This window comes from Ursus americanus, chromosome 22 (assembly GCF_024610735.1).
Source record: "Ursus americanus isolate L20-20 chromosome 22, mUrsAme1.1.p, whole genome shotgun sequence".
Lineage (NCBI taxonomy): Eukaryota > Metazoa > Chordata > Mammalia > Carnivora > Ursidae > Ursus > Ursus americanus.
In genome coordinates, this window is record NC_142148.1 from 16830982 (window position 1) to 16855413 (window position 24432).

The 24432-nt window shown below is 43.6% G+C and overlaps 1 protein-coding gene across 1 annotated transcript in view; it reads left to right on the top strand.

Moving 5' to 3' along the window:
* PTPRT (protein tyrosine phosphatase receptor type T) overlaps nt 1-24432 on the top strand; it is a 776661-nt gene that overhangs the window by 19614 nt on the left and 732615 nt on the right.

The following is a 24432-nucleotide window of genomic DNA, read 5'->3' on the forward strand; positions in this document are numbered from 1 at the left end:
GATACGCCTGGAAGAGGAACACTCGGAATACATTTAGGGTGGGGTATGCCTGGGTGAGAGGACTCTTGAAAAGGCTTACTTGGGGACGTAAGCCAGGACATGTTGCAACTCTGGGAACATGTATGTGTGATCCCAGGTTCACTGGTAAAGACATCTGATTGTTGGAGAGGGAATGTTGTGTCTGTGATTCCTCCCTGCCTAAGGGCTCTCTCTAACCCACATGTTGTCTTATTTTTGTCCCCCAACACCTTCTGGCACTCTTCCTCACTTTGGCCACTAAATACGGGAGATCTCAGGCTTGTTCTATACCATTTCCATGTGTATGAGGTTCTCCAGAAAAACAGAATCAAAAGGATATATATATAGAGAGATACATTTAAGAGGAGATTTAGTACAGGCATTGGCTCGCCCTGTATGGAGGCTGAGCAGTCCCATGATCTGTTGTCTGTGAGCTGGAGAACCAGGAAAACCAGTGGTGTAATTCCATCTGAGTCTGAAGGCCTGAGAATCCGGGGCTGATGGTATAACCCTGATCCGAGTTCGAAATCCCAAGAACCAGGAAAACCGATGTTTGAAGGTGGGAGAAGACGGGTGCCCCTAGCTCAGGTAGAGCGAATGAATTCACCCTACCTTTCCCTTTTTGTTCTGTCTGGGCTCACAAGGGAGTGGATGATGCCTCCCGTGTTGGGGAGGGCGGTCTGCCTTCCTCAGTTTGCCAACTCAAATGCTAATCTATTCTGGAGATACCCTCAGAGACACTCCCAGAGATAATGTTCTAGCTGCGATTCAGGCATCTTGTAGCTCAGGGAAGTTGACCTACAACATTAACCATCACACTATGAACGGCCTCCATCCCTCCTGTGCTTCATTTGCCATCAGCCGTCTTGTATGAACTCTAGACCTACACCCCCCACTGCCTGGCTGCCACGTCTTCTTGCCGTCCTCTGGGGAGAGGGCTTTAACAGGATGCCACTAAGCTGGAGACAGAGAAGATGCTCAGAGATGTCCAGGTAAGGGTGTGGCCTGTGTAGCTTTAGTGACTGTGAGTTTGGCCCCAAAGCAGGAGGCTACGGATGGTTCTGTGTAGTTCCAGTTAAGGGCATACATTGTTGTGTGTTTTTCATGAGTGTAGATACCGGCCCCAGGTAAAATAAATTGGTGCTATGGTACAAAACTGAGCTTTGCAGATCTGGTAGGATCTTACTTGGCATGAGCAGAGTCACCAACAACTGCACATGCCCATTCATAAGGTGACCGTGGGACAACCTGTATGCCTGTTGCCCCATCATCATTTTTAACACTGCTGACTTTATTCTCAGAAGTGTCTTGGTTGAGATGAGAGAATCACTCATTCCATTAGAGACCCAGCCCGTCCAGAGCACTTTGGTGAAAGGTACCACATGCTCCGTGTTGCTCGGCCATCTTTGTGGTTGGCCAGGTACATCCAGATCTTCTGCTATATGCATGTCACAGTGGAGGTGGTTTGTTCAGGGGATGTTTTACCCCAGATGAGACATTCCGTGTGCCTGGGGACCATGACAGTCTTATTCATAGCTCTGTCTCAGTGCTTAATACAGTGCATCGTACATAGTATGAACAAAATAACATTTCGTTGGATGGATGCATGGATGGATGGCCAAATAGCCTTTATTGAGTGTATCTTCTTTCTTATTTTAAAAACTTTGTTTGCTCTCTGTTGCTTGTTCTTTTTTGAATTTGAGTTGAAGTATAGTTGACACACAATGTTACAATAATTTTGGGTGTAATCCACAGTGATTCAGCAAGTCCGTGTGTTATGCCGTGCTCACCACAAGTGTAGCCATCGTCTGTCTCCATACGGTGCTGTTACAATACCGTTGACTATATTTCCTATGCTGTGCCTTTCATCCTCCTGACCTAGTCATTCCTTGACTGGGATTCTGTACCTCCCACTCCCCTTCACCCATTTTGCCCATCCTTCTCTCTGACGACCATCAGTTTATTCTCCGTACTTATGGGTCTGATTCTGCTTTTTGTCTATTCCTTTAGATTCGACGTGTAACTGAAATCATAAGGTGTTTGTCTTTCTCTGACTTATTTCACTATCAAGTGTTCTTTAAATGAAGAAATGAATGATAAACATCTTGAAATGCCGTTGGGCCCTCTATTAACTGACCATGGATTTTTAATCTTTCCTGTAATCCTTCCATTTTACAGATCAGGAAACAAAGGTTCTAAGAGGCTGAGTGACTTTGCTTTTCCCACCGTGCCAGTCTCTCTTCCCAAAGGAGTCACTCTTGCTTCTAATCTTAATTTTCTCAGCCCCTCATTACGGCAGAGCGTCGTTTCATAAATATTGGATTGTGCTAATACAATCTTCTGAGCTTTTCTAAATAGAGGCATTTGATGATGATCACTGAAATTATTTTGTCATGATGCGCCTGTGGATTTCTGCGGCTCTGCGTGCTTCTTAGGCAGGGAGGCATGAAAGTGAATTTGGATTAGGCAAAATTGTTTGTTCTTCTCATGGGCAAAAACTGAAATCTTACTTTTCCTTCTGTAAAACCAGGAGTTTCTATCCTTTGGAAGTCTAGTGTAAGCTGTTTATTCAGATGTTCCATGACCTTTGATCCCCTTCTGTGTGACAAACTCTGTGCTGGGCTGTGGGTAGATCACACGGTGGTGTTTTGGCACTTAATCCCTCTGCTGGCTTCTCCTGGCACATGGGTTGAAATCTGAGCTCCTTGCTACAGCCTGTATGATCTAGTGTCTTCTCCAAGCCCCTTTTCTTCTCAAAGAAAGAAACACACTGACTCCTTTCAGTTCCTTAGAGACTGAAAGACTGTCACATTCTTGCCTGGCTCAGGACATTTGCACGTGCTGTTCCTTTCCACTGGAATGGATTTCTCCACTATTCTCTTGGCTGGTTTCTTCAGGCCTCAGCTCAAGTGACTCCTCCTCAGGGAGATGGTCCCTTATCAGTCTATGTAAAGAAAGATTCCCTCCCTCTTCTTCCCATAGTATCCTGTTCATGGCTTTCAAAGTTCTCGTCATAAACATGTTTCCAGGCCAGCTTATTCCAATCCTGTGCCATAGCTCAGTGACTCTCGGTCCTTAATCCCACTGCCTTAGTTTCCTCCTCTTTAGCATGGAAGCCAGCATGAGAGTTAAACAGAATGATGCCTGCGCGAGTGTGAAGTGTCTGCACATAGTAGGGCTTAATCAGTACTAGTGGCCCTGTATTTTTTTCTGGTTCTTACAGTCTCTGGGACTGCAAGTCTAAGTTATCCTTAGGACCTTGCCCTTTCCTTCAAGTTCACCTGACCTCAGACGCTGCTTTACCCAGGTGCACCACCAGCAAGTGGTCTGCATGGGTCTCTGAGAGACCCAGAGAAGCTTTTCAACACCTGGGGTGCTTACTGCCCCGAGGGCTTGCACACCTCCTCTATCTCCACTCTGTTAACTCAGTGCTGCTCACAGTCACTCTTAGTCTTTTCCTCATCCCTTTCTGTGGGAAGAGCCCGTGGCCTGGCATTCCAGGCATCAGACCTGGTTTTGCTCTGACCTCACCTTTCTTGGGGCTGTCCCAGAGGAATGGGGGTTACTGTGCCCACAGGCCCTCCCTGGAAGCCTTGATCTGCTCCCTGGTACTTCCTGCAGGTGTCTCTGGTTTCTCGCTGTGCCTTCCCAGCCTTGGCATAGTGTCTTCATGTCCACCCTGGGGGACAGCTCAAGGCCCAGTGGGGGGCTCCTTGGGGGCTGGAGGGAGACACAAGGCTGTCAGAGTCCTTTTAAAAGGGCTGAAGCTAGAGGCAATGGGGCTTGGGAGGTGTCCTTCAGTTTCTTCTGCTCGTAGGCTGTTTAAGTGTTGGAATGAAGTAAGGTTGACTCTCAGGCTGAAATTACAGGTGTGTAAGAGATGCTGCCTTTACATCAAGTTAAATCTGACCCTGAGCCTCCAGGGAGTTAGACATAAATATTTTTCAGTTGGGGGCTCCCCTTCTGTAGGGGTATACAGATGTCCTGGCTATTGTGGTTTTCCCCTAGATGCCCACTATCCCATTCCTGTGGTCCCTTTGCATCTACTGCTTCCCAGGCTTGGATCCCCTGTGCGGAGTCCAGCCAGCCCAGAGGCCTCGCCCAGCATCCTTTCTGAGGCTATTGCCACAGAGCAGTATGGGACCAGCAGGACCCATCCCTCACCCCTCCCACTGTGGAACTCCCCCTCTCCTCACAGCTTTGTCGGCCCAGCCTTATTGAACTCCCTAATCTCTTGAATAAGATTACGCTTTCAAACAAGGAGAGGAAAGAAGGAACCCTTGACTTCAAGCTCGTTCTTCTCTGCATCCTGCACAAATTTCTAGAGCAGAGACATACAAAGATCCTAGTTAGTTACCTGACTGGAAGGGGCAGATGTTAGGAAAAATCAGAGAAAACACACACAAGCCTCCACACAGACAGGACTGTTGAAACCAGTCGGCCTGCACGGAAGCTGGTGCAGTCTCCAAGGTGTGGTGCTCATTTCCCTTCATGCCAGTGGTCCTGGCAGGCCCTCACGTGGTAGGACTGGTGGAGGAAGAGAGACACACAGGGCAGCTGGCCACGTGAAGACAGAGGCAGAGATTGGAGCCACGCATCTACAGGCCACGGAATGCCATGGGTTGCTGGCAGACACCAGAAGCCTCCTTCCCTAGAGCCTTCGGAGAGAACATGTCCCTGCCAGCACCTTGATTTCAGACTTGTTGACCCCTTATCTCGGAGAGGATAAGTTTCTGTTGTCTTAAGCCACCCGGTTTGTGGTAATTTGTTAGGGGATCCCTGGGACTCTGTATCCTGATCCCATTACCTTGTCTACAGTAGAACTCACAGCAGAGTGTTGGAAGGATTGGAACCTTTCCTTTCTTTGAAGAGAACTGACATTTTTCTCTGTGTTTATTCTAACCGAGGGTTAGCTTGGATGAAATGTATAGGAAAATGCTTTCTGTGCCACCATCCTGTGAGTTCAGGGATCTTGTCTGTTCTTTCTTTCGAGAAAACCAAGCCCAGGAATGATGGAGTAATTGGTCCAACCTCATGCAAGTTATATATGGAAGAGGAGCCAGGCTTCAAAGCCAGGATAAACATATGTTGTATACATGGCAGGGTCATCAACTAAACATCTTTTAAAATTATTTCTATTTAAAGTCATGATCTGTGATTGCAAAAACAAGGTATATTCGTTGTAAAGAATATGCACAGTAGAGGTAGCTATAAGGAACACAATAAAAGTCATATGCACACAAACATAAATCTATATTTTTCTACTTATTGCTATTTTTAAGCATTTTCCCATGTCCTTAAATATTCCTCAAAAGCATACTTTGTAAAGGCTTCATAGTTTTCCATTACAATGACTATTTCTTGATTTATTTTAACCACGCTATGGTGTTGCATATTTAAGTTCTTCGCAGTTACTCACTTCTGAATCACACTGCAGCGAGTGTTCTCGTACATCTATCTCTGTGCTCCTCTTCAGGAGAAGGGCTCACATTTGCTTTCCTATCTGTGTATTTCTCTATTCCCTTGTGTACCAAACACAGAGCGGTTGTATATTATTTTTGAAATCCGGAGGAAGAATATCATCCACGTGTCAAACGTGGAATCCTGGACATTTGCCTACGAATTGACGTAGGGAGCGTTCTTGGTGAATTCTGAAGCCATCGACACAACTCAAGAAATGGTGATGGTCCCCTTGAGCGCACTGTGTTCTATCCCTTCTTGCGCCGGTTGGAGACCTTCTGAGGATTAGCAAGAATTATCCTCAAAATAGCAATCAACCAGAGAGCAGTGCAAGTGCTGACAAGTCAAGGTGGACATCGGCTGTAAGAGCAGATTGGGCTCTCCAGGGCTTACTTGGCAAGTAGCAAGCCTCTTGCAGTCTGCTGCTCAACTAGCTTTTGTTCTCCTTGGAGGCAGGGGCCGTGAACATTTGCCGAATGAATTGTTCTTATTAACAATTGAACTGTCTCATGATCCTGGCATCTGTCTCCAGCCTCAGCCTCCCCTTCTGCCCTCTCTGCTTCCCTTTTTCCTTTTATATAATCATGTGAGAGAGGCCTTTGTGCTTTTGTTTTGGGAGTCCAGCCTCTGATTTTGCTTTCTGAATTTGAGAGTCTCCTACTATGGGGGATCTTGGTGGAATGTGGAACTTGCTGGAAAGTGAAGGTGCCAGAAATTTACTACCCCTGGCAGCCTGGGTATGGTTGGACATGTGGCCTGGATGCAGCCCACTGCCCCTTCCTGCCCAGAACTTTCTATCTAGGATGGACAGACCAGAGGCCAGAGGCCTGTGCAGTGGGGTGTCCAGTGATAGGGGTGGTGTCTGGGCCAGAAGAGATGCTACTGAATGAGGTTGCTACACTTCCTTCTTCTTGGTTCCCCAAACCTCCCTTAATTTTTGCTTATTTTTCAAGGCTATCTCTAGCTTCCTGTTCATGGTGAGCATCCCAATATTCTTGTAGAACATTCCTAATTTTGGGAAAGATTGTCATAGTTGAGTTTTCTTGTTTTCAACCACAAACTTTGGAGGTCACACCATCATGCCTTTGGCTAGAAGGCGTTATCTTATCTCCCTTCCTCTTACGTCAAAACCCTGAACAGACACCCCCTCCAGGAGGGCCTCCCTGTTGTACCCACATGGAATTGCCTCTTCTCTGTGCTCCTGTGGCTGAGTTTTTACACCTTTGATTCTTCCCTGGGACTGTGAGCTACTCGAGGGCATGGGCTGCTTCTCATTGCTGACTTCTCTGTGTCCTGCATTTGGCTTGACACAGGGAAGGTGATCCATATATGGACTAAATTACCATTAAAGATAAGCGTTTGGAAAGTCAAGAGTGAGCTGCTGTCAGGGAAGTTTTGGGAGAACCCTGGAGAGGCTGCTGCTTTCTCTGGCATGTTCGTGGTGCCTGGAGCTTTCCCATCTGGAGTGCCACCTCTCAGCCTGATGAGGCTTCCATCACAATGGGCCATTTGGTCCCAGGGCCTAGCTTGTCAAGCCTCTTTTGCTAAGAGTTGATCCTTGGGGCAAATGAAAGGATCCTGGGGATTATCCCTTCCTTCAGTCTGGGGCCTGGCACACTCTTACAAGCGTGTGGATCTGCTTGTGGCCTATGTAAGAGGCTCCTCATTGGGAAAAAGTGATGTATCCAAAAACTGCCGTACTGTTTCTTTCATGTAGTGCTTACATTGCAACAATCGGGAAGTAGAGGCCTTTAACCATCCTTAATCACTCCTGATATTATTATTGATTGGCTTAAAGCTATGAGCTCTTAAGTTCCCATTTAGCCACTGTTGGGTCAATATATTTTTCTTCCCTCTTTAATGATAAAATATTATATATTCATTTTTAAAGAAATGCTGAGTCTGTCCATATATGTTAACTCTCTCCATCACCATCTCCGTTCCCTCAAATATCACAATTAACAGATTGATGTGTATCGAGAAAGAGAGAGGAGGTGGAGGATGGGAGGGGGAAGGAGGGGAGGGAGGGAGAGAGGGACAATATGCATATGTGGTAATAGTGATGATAATAGTAGGGAAGCAACATTTATGTGGTGCTTATTATGTGGCAGGTACTATCCTAAGTACCTTAAATATATTATTTAATCCACTGACAGTCCTCTGATGCAAATGCTATGATCTGCACGTTATGGATTAGGGAACTGGTGTCACAAAAAGTTTCTGTGACTTGCCCAAGGTCCTAGTTAGCATACGGTGGAGCCAGGATTTGCCTGCCGGAAGTCTGTGCCCAGAGTCCGTCCTCTGGACCACCTCACTCTAGTGCCTCCTGAGAATGCAGATGATGAGTCAGGTCGTGGTTCCCAACAGCTGTGTCATTACCTTCATACCACCCACGTAGATCTAGTGTTTGCCTGCCAGCACTGCATGGTCTTTCCCTAGACGGATGCACCATGTTTATTTAACATCCAAGAAATGGCAGTGGGAGAAGGAAAGACAAAAGCCAAAATGTACCCCATATGTCCAAAGAAAAGGGAAGATCTTTGTCTCCAAACAGCTCTTGAAAAAGTTCTTACAGGGCCTTTTTATATTATGGGATGGTCTTTTGTATACTTTGAACCGCACAATTAATTAGGGAAACTACATTAGCCTACAGTGACCCCAATCAGTGCTAGTTTGGGATGTTTACATTGATAACAGGATTGGTAGGGGAAAAAAAGCAAGGAAATTGAAGACAGGCTTAGTAGTATTCTGAAGGATGTGAGCACAGAGGAACAACTGATAAAGATGGCTTGGAAAAGGAATCGAAGGACCATTTTGATGATCAAAATATACATGAGTTAGATAAATGGGAAAACAGGCCTGTTCTAATATCCACGTGCATGCTTGCCTTGATGTCCAGTTTTCTGTGACATCAAACCCTCAGTTCAAAAGTCAACAAAACATAAAGGCTACCTACTGAATAGGAGAAGATATTTGCAAATAGTCTTATCTGAGAAGGGGTTAATAGCCAAAATATATAGAGAACTTATATCTCAACACCAGAAAAGCCAAATAATTCAATTAAAAAATGGGTGGAGAACTTGAATAGACATTTTTCCAAAGTTGACCTACAGATGACCAATAGACATGAAAAAATGCTCAAACCCACTAATCATCTGGCAAGTACAAATTCAAGCCTCAGTGAGATATCACTTTACCTCAGAATGGATAAAATCAAAACCACAAGAAATGACGACGTGTTGGCAAGGATGTGGAGAAAAAGGAACCTTTGGGCACTGTTGGTGGGAATGCAAATTGGTGCAGCCATTGTGGAAAACTTCCTCAGAAAGTTAAAAATAGAAATACATGATCCAGTAATGCCACTACTGGGTATTTACCCAAAGAAAACAAAAACACTAGTTCAAAAAGATATATGTACCTCCTTACTGTAGCTTTATTTACAATAGCCACGATACAGAAGCAACTCAAGTGTCCATTTATGCATGAATGGATAAGGAAAATGTGTACACACACTCTCTCTCCCTCTCTCTCTCTCTCACTGAAATGTTAGCCATAAAAAGGAATGAAGTCTTGCCGTTTGCAAGAACATGGATGACCTTGAGGGTATTGTGCTAAGTCATAGAAAGACAAATATCACATGATTTCACTCATGTGGAATTAAAGAAACAACAATAACAACAAAAATGAACAAAGAAAAACACAAACAAAAAACCAGATTCTTAAAAACAGAGAACGAACTGGCAGTTGCCAGAGGGGAGGTGGGGGATGGATGAAATAAAGGGGATTAAGAATACACTTGTCATGATGAGCACTGAGAAATGTACAGAAGTGTTGGATCACTATATTGTATACCTGACACTAATATAACATGGTATGTTAATTATACTAAAATAAAAAAAAAATTAAAAAGCACTGTATTCCTATACCTATAAACAAAATATCTCAACCCTATTTTCTAGACTATAAAAAAACATAATGCATCCAAATGCTAAAATTGGATGGAAAGGTGATGTAGACAGGTGTCGTTCAACTTCAGAAGTGTTTGCTCTGTTTTTAACTTTTTAAGGGACCTCTACATTGTTTTCCAAAGTGGCTGTACCAACTCGCATTCCCACCAACAATGTAGGAGGGACCCCCTTTCTCCACATCCTCTCCAACATTTGTTGTTTCCTGCCTTGTCCATTTTTGCCATTCTAACTGGCGTAAGGTGGTATCTCAATTTGGTTTTGATTTGAATTTCCCTGATGTCTAATGATTTTGAACATTTTTTCATGTGTCTGTTAGCCATTTGTATGTCTTCATTGGAAAAGTGTCTGTTCATATCTTCTGCCCATTTTTTGATTGATTTGTTTCTTGTGTATTGAGTTTGAGAAGTTCTTTGTATATCTTGGATACCAGTCTTTTATCTGTAGTGTCATTTGCAAATATCTTATCCCATTCTGTGGGCTGCCTCTTAGTTTTTTTTGACTGTTTCCTTGGCTGTGCAGAAGCTTTTTAAAGTTAAAAATTGAGCTACCCTCTGATCCAGCGATTGCACTACTGGGTATTTACCCCAAAGATACAGACGTAGTGAAGAGAAGGGCCATACGCACCCCAATGTTCATAGCAGCATTGTCCACAATAGCTAAATCGTGGAAGGAGCTGAGATGCCCTTCAACAGATGACTGGATTGAGAAGATGTGGTCCATCTATACAATGGAATATTACTCAGCCATCAAAAAGAAGGATTTCTCAACATTTGCTGCAACATGGACGGGACTGGAGGAGATAATGCTAAGCGAAATAAGTCAAGCAGAGAAAGACAATTATATGGTTTCACTCATTTATGGAACATAAGAACTAGGAAGATTGGTAGGAGAAGAAAGGGGGGGTAAACAGAAGGGGGAATGAAGCATGAGAGACTGTGGACTCTGGGAAACAAACTGAGGGCTTCAGAGGGGAGGGGGGTGGGGGAATGGGATAGTCTGGTGATGGGTATTAAGGAGGGCACGTATTGCATGGTGCACTGGGTGTTATACGCAACTAATGAATCATGGAACTTTACATCAAAAACTAGGGATATACTGTATGGTGATTAACATATTAAAAAATATTATTAAAAAAAGTGCTTGCTCTGAGGACACACCCAGATGCCAGTGGTACAGATGACAAGTTCGAGGGAACGTTTCTGTACTCTGTGGGAATGGATAATAAACCACTATTTTGTGACTTAACACATATGCACCACTTAACTGGATAGTGTTCTAGGAGCTTTACATGATGTCAACCTATTTAGTATTTCTACAAACTGGGGACTATTAATTACCCCTATTTTACACATGAGGAAACTGAGGCCCCAAATATGAAGTAACTCACCCAAAAGTTAGTCCCTAAATGGAGGAGCTGAGGTTTGAACCCAGGCACTCTGTCTCCAGAGTCTGTGCTCTAAACCACTATCTGTTTATAACACAATATATTACGACACAGAATTTTAAATATGTGTCATTAAATGATATCTTAGGCATCATAAGTAGGCATTTGACTAATTCATCTACATGCTGATTATTTCATGTATTAAAGCAGCCTGAAAACTTTTTGTGGGTTCTTCTCCCTGGGAAACAAGGACAATGTCCTACTTCTAGGCACTGAGGATATCAGTTTGTTGAATTGAGTAAGCCATCAGTGTCCACCTCAATGCAGATAGAGTAAGCCTGTGAATTGTTCTGAATAATTTGTCAGAAGGGAACTTGAGTGGAGGCAGTCATGCGTCAGAGACCTCGATCTGGGCAGCAGAGATGACTTTTATCATGAGTCTCAGTCTTCTGCTGCTTCTACTTCAGCCCCTCCTGGGACTGACAGGCCGAGAGGAAGATACTGCCAAGAATCCTCACAGTCCTAGTGTTGCCAGCTCAGTGGAGAGGGTGAGGTTTCCATGGACTGTTCATCTGGTTTGGCTGCTGTTCCAGGGGCTTGGGCTCCTCCAAGTTGAACACCTTTTTGAATATATGGGTTGTCTTGTCCTTAGTGAGGAAAGAGGTTTTCTTTATGCTTTGAATACTATAGTAATTTGAATTATAATTACATATTATAAGAGATTGATAAGACAATTGTAGTTGAGCAAAAATATAGTTTATTAAATTTGGTGAAAATAAGATGGCTCTTGTGTAACTCCATAAAGTAGGGTCCAATAATCTGGAAAATCCCAAGAACCCATGGTAGTCCCATTTGGGAATGTCCTAGACCAGTAGTGTCCAATATGGTGGCCACTAGACACATGTGGCTATTGAACACTTTAAATGTGGCTACTTTTACACATGTAAAAACACACCAGATTTTGAAGACTTTGTATGCAAAAAAGAATGTAAAGCATCCATTACTAGTTTTATATTGGTTGTCTGTTAAAAAGATTATATTGTAGACATTGGATTAGGTAAAATCATTAAGACTTAACCATCCTCTTTTTTTTTTTTTAACCTTTAAAATGTGGCTACTAGAGAATTTGAAATTAACCTGTGTGGCTCATGTTATATTTCTATTGTCTAGCACCATCCTAGATTATCAGTTTTTTATTGTGTCAATCGTACCAATAGGAATGTCTCTTTCATCTTAATAACTAGTATTTATTGAACTACTTACTATGTGCCAGGGACTTTAAATGTCTTTTCTCCTTAATGATTGACAACAGTCCTTTGTAGTATAGGAACCACTGGCGTGCTCCCGATTTTGCACGTGGGGAAATTGAAGCACAAAGAGAATAAGTAAGTTGCTTTTAGTCATAGAGGTACTAAGCGGCAGAGAGGGGATTTGAACCAAAGCAGCCCAGTTCAGTGCCTCACAGTGATGCTCCCAGGTTTGCCACCTTTTGACACACTGACATGGGGCTTGTTCGCTTCTCCCTTTGAACCTCAGTTTCCCTAGTGAAGAGTAGATTGGAACATCCCTCAGGCCCCTCCAGTGCTGCTCTCCCTGTGGTTTCTTTGTGCTTCTGTGGGAGCCATGGGAATATGGTGGGGCTGGGGGAGGCACTTTCTCTTCCACCAGGCCGTTGAGTTAGCTGAGTTCTCCTTACCTGGTGTGTAGGGAGACAGTCCTTAGTGCCTGTCCCAGCTCTGCCACTAACCTGGGACTTAGGGCGGTCAGCTACTTTTCTCTGTGCTTCCCTGGATCCTTTTCTGTGAAATAAATCTAAAAGTAAGGAATCCTGGATTTTAGTCCTAGCTCTGCCGTTAACATGCTCTATGACCTTGGGCCAAGCATCATCCTTTCCTGGGTCTTACGTACCTCATACATAAAATCAGGAGTTAATTTCTTCTGACTCTAGTAGTCTTTGTAATTTATGATTCAAGAAGAAAAGGATACATTTTTTTAAAGATTTTATTTATTTGAGATAGAGCATGAGCCGGGGGAGCAGCAGGCAGAGGGAGAAGCAGGCTCCCTACTGAACAGGGAGCCCAATGGGGGGGTCTGATCCCAGAACTCCGGGATCATGACCTGAGCTGAAGGCAGACACTTAACCAACTGAGCCACTCAGGCACCCAGAAAGGTACAGTTTTAAAGGGAGGAATTAAGTGACACATTTATAAAATACCATGTCTGTGAAAAATCCTTTGGTCTTATGCCCTCATCTGTCTGTCTGTCTGTCTGTTAGTCATGGCAGCTGCAAGGAATCACCTTGACAGGGGAGTTTGTCTTCATGAGCGTGTGCAGATGGGCACAGGAAGATAAACCTCCCTGTCAAGCTTCCTCCGTTCTCAGAGCTGCAGTGATCTACTTCAACCCTTAAGATCATGTGTCCATCTTCAGGTTTGATTTTCCTGCACTTGCTAATCAGTGAGACATTTGGTCACTTAGAGAAATTTCCCCATTCTCTAAAAAAGACTTCCCCTCCTCCTGCGCCACCCCCAGTCCATACAGTTTTGCCTCTAGGCTCTATGCTGAGACAATGCCACTTCAGTTTTGGAAAGCAACCATTACTGTAGCAAACTGGTTTTTAAGCTTTGCGGGAATCTGCCAGTGTCTTTTAAAAATGCTTCCTTTTGCAAGTGTTCAAGAAAGCCAGGTTATACTTCCTCAGAGTTCTCAAAGCGTTACTTGTCATTAGTGAAGCAATTATAAAAGCTAGAGATGAGTAAAAGTCTGTGTTCTTTGTTAAGAGTCTTGAGAGTTCCAAAGGTTAAAATAAGACTTAGAGCTTCCGGAAACCTTCTCAACTGTAGCTGCTATAACATACCTGCATGAGGAATCTATCAGTTGGGGTGTAAGTAAGAACACAGAAACCGCCCCAGGTGTTCGAAGCAGGAAGCTATTTAATGTAGGTGTTAGAGGCTTAAACCTTTGGAAACCCTCCCATTTATGGTTAAATGACTTTCAACAAGGGTGCCAAGACCACACAGTGGGGAAAGGGCGGTCTCTTCAACAGATTGTGTTGGGAAAACTAGATAGAAGGATGCATTTGGGCTCTTATACCATCCACAAAAATAAACTCAAAATGGATTAAATACCTAAACCTAAGCCCGAAACTATAAAAGTCCTAGGAGAAAACAAGAGAAAAGCTTCATGACATTGCATTTGGCAGTGATTTTTTTTTTAGGTAAGACGACAGAAGCAGAGACAAAACAAAAAGAGACAAGTGGGACTACATCAGGCTTCACAACTGTGAATCAAAGGAAATACAGTGAAAAGGCAACCTGTGATGGGAGAAAATAGTTACAAATCATGTATCTGTGAAAGGGTTAATATTCAGGCACTATGAAGAACTCTTAAAATTCAACAACAGTAAAAAAAAAATAATGGGATTAAAAAATGGGCAAAGGACTTGAGTAGACATTTCTGCAAAGAAGTTACAAAATGGCCAACAAGCATATGAAAATATGTTCAACGTCATTAATCATTAGGGAAATGCAAATCAAACCAACTGAGCTTTCACTTCACATGCACTAGGATGACTGTAATAGTAACAACGGGAATAATAAAGAGAAAATAGTACACAGTGGGGAAGACTCCAAGAAGTTAGAACTCCTGTGCATTGTTGGTGGGTATATAAGATGATAGAACCACCGTGGAGAACAGTATGAACGTTCCTCGGAGAACTAGAAATGACTGATCCAGCAATTCTACCCAAAGCAGGATCTCCAAGAGCGAGATGCACGTCCACGTTCATTGTAGCAGCATTCTCAATAACGAAGAAGTGGAAGCAACTCCGTGTACCATCAACAGATGAGTGGAATAAAGAAAATCTGGTCTATACACAGTGGAATGATACTCAGCCTTAAAAAAGGAAATCCTGTCATGTGATACAATGTGGATTTATATTCCTGATTTTAAGATTTTATACTAAATTTTTAGATTTTGCAAAATGGAAAATGATAACAAAGGTTATTTGCTTGGATTGAAAGACTACTTTCCCGCATTTGAAATGAAACTTCTATAACCTCTGACCTTGGTTCTCTGTGTAGGTGACTTTTGGAAAGGCTGCTGGAAGTATATACATACATGGAGTTCATGGACACTATAGCCTTAGAAGGACATGCGAGGAGGACCTTGAACAAAGCTATCTAGTTTCTCTCTGGCTCAGGTTTTTTTTTTTTTTTTTTTTTTAACCTATTAAACGAAGGTAATGCAATTGGAGGATGTGGAGATTAAATGAGATAATGTGAAAACACAGGACAAATGCTTGGTGCATGGGCACATGGTAGGTCCTCTCCATCATCCACATGCACCTTCTTCTTGTCCTGTCTCAGTTGGGACTCACTGTGGGGGTGCAGTGTTAATCTTCCTCTACTGAAGGGAAACCCTGAGGCCTTGTCAGGTCTGAACTGTGTGTGTGTGTGTGTGTGTGTGTGTGTGTGTGAGTGAGATAGAGTGAGAGTAGATGGTATGGCTGTGATGCTGGTCACTCCCAGCTGGCTACCTTTGAAGACCATAGGCCCTTTATACTAGAGCAGTTGTTGGGGGTCTTTTGTCCAGGGTTCTCATGGAAGCTCAACAGCAACTTCTTGAGTGGCCGGACCTGGCCCTTTGACCCTTTGAGCCCTGGCCTGGGGTGGGACTGTCCATATAATGTCAGGAGCACCAGGCCCAGCTTGGGAAGGGGTCTCGACTGTAGGGAATGGACAGGAACGGAGATGAGGGGAGGCATCCCCTGGAGACTGGAGCACCTTAGCCAGGTGGCTGGAGGCACTCTCTGAACCCCATCAGTCCCTGACCCTTTGAACCCCATGGTGACTCCCTAGCCCATCTTCCCTGCCTCAGAGAGAGCTGGAGAGGTGGGGCTCGACCCCAGCAGGTGCCACACTGAATGGAAGCAGTCACCTGTGACTCAGACCTGAGGTTTTTACATTGCTTACCCTGCCCCACTCAGATCCTTCAGTCAAACCCAGCTCTTGGCTTTTCTCTTTCTGACTTGTATGTTCTAATTAGGGGGTGGAAGAGAAGCTGAGGGTCTTGCCACCTGTGCTATGTCTACTACTTTCATCGTATTTAGGAAATGAGTTTAACACGTCTGGAAGTTCTTAGGGCTGAGTCCTGTTGATCGCTTATAAAATTATCAGTTCATGAGCATTTGTGATCTAAAGTCCATGTCCCTGTGGGTTTTGCTTCTCTTTTTTAGGGAAGGTCAGTATTGCATGGGGTGATTCCCAATATGAGGCTAGACCATGCTTCCCCACTCTCACATATAGATAATCCCAGAGCTGGCTATACTTGGATGTGGACGGGCCCTTCGGAGGGGGGGAGGCAGGGGGGCGGGTGTGAATCCTGAAAGTCAGCGTTCTGCAGTGTAGACTCAGGGAATTAGATCTCCTCACGAGTCCCGGCAAGCACTTCGGATTTACACAATTTTCAGATTGTGCCTACTTCTTTTCTGCCAACACAACTGCTGGACCTCAGGCTTTGCCAGAGCTCAGGCCCTGCCCTGGGGCACCGGGGTTTCTAGCCCACCTGTGCATGTTTGAGCCCTGGCTCTGCTCTTGGCCAGCCTTTCACGGTGGATGACTGAGGACCTCTCGGAATCTCAGTCTTTTTGTGTGTGAAATGGGAATACGTGTCTGCCTTGACTGTAAAAAGCAGTCAAGATAGTGGAGGTAAACATACTTGGAGAACTCAGTGCAGTTGTATGGGTTCGTTGTTGCCACTGTTATTGTGACCTTGAATAGCTGGGATCAGGCTTCCTGTCACAAACAAATGTAGTGTTCTCAGCTAAAAAAGATCACCCCCTGCTTACTCACCCAGCCCATCTGAGGGCGGATTAGAACTGTTGTGGCTGTAAACCCAGCCAATATGGGTTGTAATACAGTAAATTATCACTTGTTTTGCAGTCTTGACGAGAAAAATAAATGCAATTATACTCATGAATGTTGAAAAATGAAGCAAAGCAATGTGGATCGGCACATTTGAGGTGTTTTTCCAAATGAAAAGCTGTGTACAATGAATGCTAATGGGCTCCCTCCCTCCCACTCCTCAGCATATGGTGTAAAGTGATCTTTCTGAATTAAGAAAGTAGCTATGCCAAGTGCCCCAGGCACAGTAGAGGGTGCTGAATGGCCCCCACTATAGGAGGCGCCCCAAGCAGACCCCAGTTTCCTCTCTTGGCTGAGGACATAGAATAGACCCAGTTTCCTAAAGCATGTACTTGAGTGATATCAATGATGCCTTTCTGCTTATGGAGCCTGGTATGTCTTCTGTAGTTCTTCTGTCACTGTGCCCAGCAAACATTCTCTGAGCACCTACTGTGTGCTAGGCAGGATGCTGGTAGCAGTAGAAATGAATCTTATATGCCCTGCCCCTCCTAATCAGCCTCCCCTGTCACCAAGGACTGATGGGCGTGATGTAGCCCTATACTGGCCAGCATGGTGGCCAGCAGCTACATGGAACTACCAAGCACTTGGAAGGTGGCCAGTCCAATCCGAGATGTACTTTAAATGTAAAATGCACGCTACATCTCAAAAACTTAGAACAAGAAATATGTAAAATATCTTGTTAATTTTTTATGTTATTTAAATGTTGAAAAGATAGTATTTTAGATATATTGGGTTAAGTAAAATACATTAAAATAAATTTCACTGATCTTACCATTTTAAATATGGATACTAGAAAAAGGAAAACTACAGAAATGTGGCGTGTGCTGTATTTCTGTTGGACGGCACTGATCTAGCCCCTGCCTACCTGTTTCTTCATGTTTTCTACCACACCTTCTGCCCCCTTGCTGGCAGCAGTCCTGCCAGTTCTTCAGCGGCACCAAGTTCTTTCATGGCCTCGGGGCCTTTGCACTTGCCACCATCCTTTCCTAGAAGGCTCTTCTTCAGCTCTTTCTTCAGTGTCACCTTCTGTGAAAAATAGTCTCTGACCATCCTTACTAAATATACCTTTGTTACTTAGCAAAATACTTGTTCTTTCCTAATCACTATTGTGATATTTAGATATTTGTTTGTGAATCTGTTTCGTCTAAGAACGTTAGGGCTGAGAACTCATCTTTTTTGTTTTTTTCTGTACTAATCTCAGTGCCTACCACAGCAATTAGCAGGAAGTAGGCATTCAGTTTTTCTTCTTAATGAATGTGTAAATGTCACAAAGGACAAAATATTTTGATCATACTGAGATGTTGAAAGACATTTGGAAACATTTAATGGTGGGTCCTAATTTGTCAGTCAGTTAAAGAAGGTCTGGGTGAGAAGCATATGGTATATGAAGGGTTTAAATGGAGAGAGTTTGATGAAATAGAGGTGGGATCAAGATCAAGGGAATTTATAAGGGATGGGGAAATACCCAAGGGCTGTCAATAGTGGGGAACTGTTACTACACCCAGGACCGAAGGGCAGTGGTAGGGAATGGTATTGTAAGATTGTCCTACAGGCTATAGAGGAACATAGCTCATTACTTCTGCCCTCTGGTGTTCTGTTAGTACTTGGCACTGGTCAAACTCAGCTGGAGGGTGCAGAGAGTAAGGGAGGCTGGAAGATGTAGACCACAGAAGTCAGACTTTCAAAGAGCAGGGTGGTGGGGATGGGTCTGCATTGGGGGTGGGGTGCACAGAGAATAACTGTCATCCCGAAAAGTCACGGAAAGCTATTTTCTCAGTGTGCTTGTGCATGTCTGTTCCAAACCAACAACCTATGTCCTAAAAATACAAGGATACTAAAATTATTTAACATTCATTCAGGGATTTCCAGTAACAGAATTGAAGTATAGTTATGGGAAAGGAAGAAATAAAATCATTATTTGCAGAGGATATTATAATCTACTAAATGCCAGGAGAAATAAGTGAAAAACTGTTAGAACCTATTAAGAGTCCAGCGAGGTGACTAGTTAGGGAATAAATATACAAAATCAACAATTTTCTAAATCCTAGCAATAACTAGTTAGAAAATATAGTTTTAAAAGACTTCATTCTGTACAAGGAACAAATATAAAAGGCTGAGGAATTAAGTCAAACGGCACTATGAAGGACCTTTAGAGGGAAGCTATAAAGCAAAACTGAGAACATAAGTAAATGGATGTATCTTCTTCCTGGTTGGGAAGATGTGATATTTTTAAAGCTTGTCAATCTAATTTAAAAACTATAATGTGAATTAAAATAGAAATTTATAAGCAGTGTTGAAAAATTGTTTTAAAATTTAACTGGAAAAATGTCACAGATCACAAAGCAGGTATCGAAAGAGAATGGTGGGGGACGACTTCTTAAGTTTTAGAAATATATTCTGGAATTAAAACAGTCCAAGTAACATATACCAATCCAAGAAGAGACAGATAGATTCTGGGTCTGTGACCTATGACATGACGCTTGACCTCCAGAGTGTCCATTATTCTACCCATAGTATGAGCAAATATGCTTCCTTGATAGGGTGGCTATGAGGGTCATTTGGAAAGACTGGCCTGGAAAAGCCTTGGAGCTATGGAATCCTGGGAAGATGGTGTGTATTTTTGTTTAATTTGAGGCTCAGCACATTTTACTGCTTTCCTCCCCACCCAAGCCCCTTGGACACTGTCTATTGGGACACTTTCTGCTGCTATTTCAGCTCAAGGAGGAGTGAAGGAGAGAGCTTTGGATCTTTGCTGAGCACGGATGCTCAGCTTTGCTCAGCATACATTTATTTAGTACCAACCATATATAGGACAGGACTTATGCCAGGTTTTGGGTGTTAACAAACACCTTTCCTTGACCAGGCTTCAGGTAGATTCCTCTAATCCCTCTTCTTGATGGGGCCTCAACTTTGTTCCCATATCCTAAAACTCCCATCCCCTATCCTGTCTTTGGCCTACTTAACCTGGTTGTACCAAGACTCCCCCAACCCTTGAGATCTGATCACTCTGGCTTGCCTTCAGCAAGATCCCTGTTAAACCAATTTAGCAAGAATCCCCTCTATCCTTGATGTCTCCTCTTAGATTTTTTCATCTACTGACCCCCTCAGTCTGTTCCTTAGCTACAAATCCCCAATTGTCTTTGCTATATTCAGAGTTGAGCCTTTTCTTTCTCCCCATTGCCATATCTCTATTACAGTAGTGTCGATTAAATTCTTCCTTACTATTGTAACAAGTGTCAGAGTAATTCTTTCTTCAACGGTGGTTACCATGGTGAGTAAATCCCAGCCTGCCCAAGGGGAGTTTTGGGTTTAATGGATAGACAGATAGGCAGACCCATGATCAGCTGCATGGAAGAGAAGCTCACTCATTCATTAATTCAACAAACGTGTTGAGAACCTATAATATATCAGATGCTGGGGGCACAACTGTGAACAAGATACTCCAGCTCCCACATTCATGAGGCCCACAGTCTGATGAGACAGATGATAAAAACAAACATAAACAGAAGAAGCATGGAAGGGTTGGTTAGTCAGATTCCTTGTCCCGAGGGTTTTGGGGGGAGTGGGGTTCAGTGGGGTTCCTACAGCTTCCTGTAGGAGATGACATCTGAGCTGGGTCTCTGTTGAGTTTAACCATTGCTTGTGTCCACATGTTTAGAGCCTTTAAGCACATTTGTGAATAAGTATGATGTTGGGTGTCTCAGGAGGTAGCCTATGATGTGCAGACTGTGGGAAGGAAGACAACTGAGGTTTCCAAAGGCAGCCCATCTGAGACATGGATGGAGATTATCCTAATAGGATTTCGTAAAGACCACTTAGCAGTCGCTGAGCTTGAGGGGAAATAGTTAGGAGCTGAGGGTGGAGAAATAGCCAAGAATCTGGTAACTCTGAAAGCTTGTAGAGAAAAGCTGACAGCCAACAGACAGAACAATATGATGCTTGCAAAAAGGTTAGAAGAATAGACAAGGGGGAAAAAGTATACTGCGAGATACGAATGGAAATGGAAGTGCGTTATTATAACTTGGGAACATGCATTAAGATAATTCCAGCTCTAGGAAGGAGAAGAACCAGGATTTATTTATTATAGCACTTTCCACTGTTGAGGAACTCCTGGAAGGAGATGTGGGCAGTGGAAGGTCAGAACTGGCTGGGAAGAAAGCATGTGTGACTATACAACACTGCAAGCAGAGGTGGGATAGCTCGTCTAACCCCTCCTCTTACAGATGGGGAAACAGATGCAGAGAAATGACATGACTTATCCAAAGTCGCACAACATAGTGTTAGAGCTGAGAAATTGGAACCTTTACCATTGCTGGTGGGAATGCAAAGTTGTGCAGCTGCTGTGGAAAACAGTTCGGCAGTGCCTTCAAAAGTTGAGCATAGAGTTAGGGTGTGCCCCAGCAATTCCACTTCTAGGAGTATACCCAAGAGAACAGAAAAAAATACTCAGATTTGATCCCCAGTGGGTTTTCCGGCTACTAGTCCAGTGCTTATATGTTGCACCCCAGCTACTGCTTCTAACTTACATTCTTTCTCCCTCCCTTCTCCCCTCCTCCCTTCCCACTCTCTCTTCTTTCCTATTCATAGATACCGAAGAGAGTTGGGATCTAAGTTGTACCTCTGCTACTTATTAAATATATGACCATGGTTTTCACTGTCTTGTCCCTGACTGGGACTAGATGAGTGTCCTTCTAGCCCTGATGGTGTGTCCATTCTTCACACACTGTCCCAGCATATGTTCGTGAACTTCAGGTCTGGTATCCATGATGGGACGGTCCCCTACTAAACATGTAGACCCGGAGGTTTTCCAGAAGCTGTGCATTCCCGGTCTGGAAACAACCTTCATGTCCTCTCACCTCTTCATTGCTTGTCTCAGAGAGTTCTTGGCCTCTTCAATTTCCCTAGGATTACAAAGCACGTGTTTATGTCTCCTGGAGCACCTCTTCTTTAAGAGAGAGGTTTTTTTCTTTTATAACAATTTTTGCATATCAAACCTACATTGGGGTGACATAATATTCATGTAAGTCTCAGGCTGTTTTAGTTTTTTTTTTCCCCCCTACTTGACTGTATATATAAATGGGACCAGTTACATGATAGTGTTATTTGACCCAGATTGGGAATAACAAATTTTCTTTAGCAGCCCTTCCTCTCTCTTGGGGCATAGTTTGACCCTTTCCCTTATGGGAGAGGAAATCAGTGGGGACTTGGGGGCCTTATCTTTGGTCTCTGTCTCTCTCTGAAGTCTTACACTGGGTCTAGTTCTGCTGAGTTGATAATGGATCCTGTTTCTGGAGGAGGGGGGGGCTAAAGCTTCTATTGCTTGTGAGTCAGGAGTGGTCTTTTGTTTTTTTTGTTTTTCTAGACTTATTCATTGTCTGTCTTTGTGCATTTGAGCCCCAATACGATATAACTAGTTTCTTCCTGACAGGCCCTTCTGGGTGGGATCTAGGGAAAGATTTAAATCCGTAGTGGGGAAAACAAACTTCACTTGGGGTGGTTTACATTTATCCCATTGTTTGGCAGTACTTTCCAACTTACTCCCATCAGATTGGGAGCTATCCCTGAGCTTTTCTGTTTATCCAGCATTTATTCCCTCCAATACATTGTTCCATTTGGAAAGGAAAGATGGGCATGGATTCTTCTCTGTTCATTGGGGTCCAAGAAAACCCATGGCTTGAAGTTAGGGCCTCTCTCTGTGTGTATTTCAGCATGAATAGTATATTCTTTGCTCTTTTCACTTCTTCTTGTTCATTTCAGTCAACTTTGAAGATGGAGTTTCTATGAAACGGTACTCAAGCCACCATATTTTCTGGAAGACCTGGCATTCTTTCCTCTCTGCCATGCTGTGTGATTATAAATACATTCTTGCACAGCCAGTGTGACATACTCTTATTAGAAAAGGTTTTCAATGACCGTTTCACCGAAATGGCCCATTTATATGTCAAGTACATTATCGGATATGTGTTTCTATAAGAATAGAATAGCAACAAACAAAAGACCGAGCTGCAGGCCTCCAGGAGATGCTGCAGGGCCTCCCCGAAGCCCCTTCCCTGAGTGTTTATGTCGAGTTGTCACAGAAGGTCTCAATGGTGAGGGCCTAAACTGGTCAATGGGAGTAGGTTTTCAGAAGATAATGCCCTTGTTTTCAATTCAAGATCTTAATTTTATTGAAGGTGCTGCTGCTGTTGTTGGTACTGGTATAAATGATCTAATTTAATTTAATTTGCTTCCTTGCAAGGAAGGCGATCCCTTGCCCAGCTGCTGCTCTGGGCAGAGAGGGAGCAAGCAGGCTTGGAGATAAGCTCTGAACTTTATCAGACCTCTCCAAGGTTTATGCTAATGAGCAATGCTTAGAGATTTCAGAAACTTTTTTCCCCGCGATTGCTTTAACTACCGCGCTGCTTTGTAACAGCAAAATACCCTCCTAAGTCTCTGTCTGAGGGGCCTTGAGGGAGGGGAGGGGGGGAGTGGGGCTGGACGGATCCCTTCTGGCTGGTCTGTTGCTTGGCTTCAAGATGCTGTGCTTGTGATGGATGCGAGGCACGTGTCAGGTGGCAGCATTAGGAATTCTCACTTTGTGCCAAGGGAAGCTTTGTGATGTGAATTCTGAGGGGAGGTGGGTGTAGAAGGGTCAGGCGGTCCTTGATTAAACTCTCTTTGTACTTGACCAGTTTTTTTTTTTCCTGAGTCGTTCAAACTTGCTGAGTCTTGGCTTCCTTCAGCCATGTGTGAGCTGGGTAAGTGCTTCAAAGGTAGAGTGTCTGATTTCCATCTGTATTCTCAGTACCAAACAAGGTGTCTGCCAGATAGTAGGCTTGATAGGTATTCACCAGATGAATGAATAGATGTATGTATGAATGAGTGAAAGGAAGCAAGTGGGTACTTAAGGAAGGGAAGATGGAATGTCGCCATCGTGTCTCCAGGCAGACTCATTCCTCAGATGTCCACTCTTATTTGGGTGTAAGGGGACTCAAAATCCTTCCATCACAAAGGAATTGTGACCAGTGATGGCACAGCATGCCTCCCCAGTTCTCTCTGTGGTTGGATCTGGGGAGTTGGCAAGGATTTACTGTCATTTACGTAGGCATGTACACACTTAGGAAGAGGGGGTACAGAGTTGTGCTATTTTTCTACCTTGCGCTGTGCAGATGTCCTCACCCACAAGTTCAGTCTACTGGGGTATTTGACCCGGCTTCGTTGTGTGTTAGGAGCCCATCCTTCAAGTTGGTGGAGATTGAAATCAGCCTACCAATTCAGTCCTGGCTCACTTTGGGGTAAACCTGAACCCCAGTCTGCCTTAATACAAAACTACTTTATTCCAGGTCTTTATATGAGGCTCTATAGATGCCAGGACGTAAGTCGACAGGTCAAATTAGAGGTTATGTAAGGTAGAGGAGGCATCTAGACAGGCCATGGTGGGGATGGAATCCCCGTCTGAAGGGCATGCTTCCAGAATGAGCCAATGGAGATGAATCCTTACACCAATGAAAAATGTTGTGCCTCTGAAAATCAAAGTACATAGCTCTCTGAATGAGTGTGATCTCCATACTTCTTGGCATATGTAAATATGTCAGTTTTCCCCCAAATTGACTATGCATTTATGTTATTTCAATCAAAATCCTTAAGGAATTGCTGTTTAGAACTTGATAAAATTTATTCTAAGGTTTATATAGAAGCT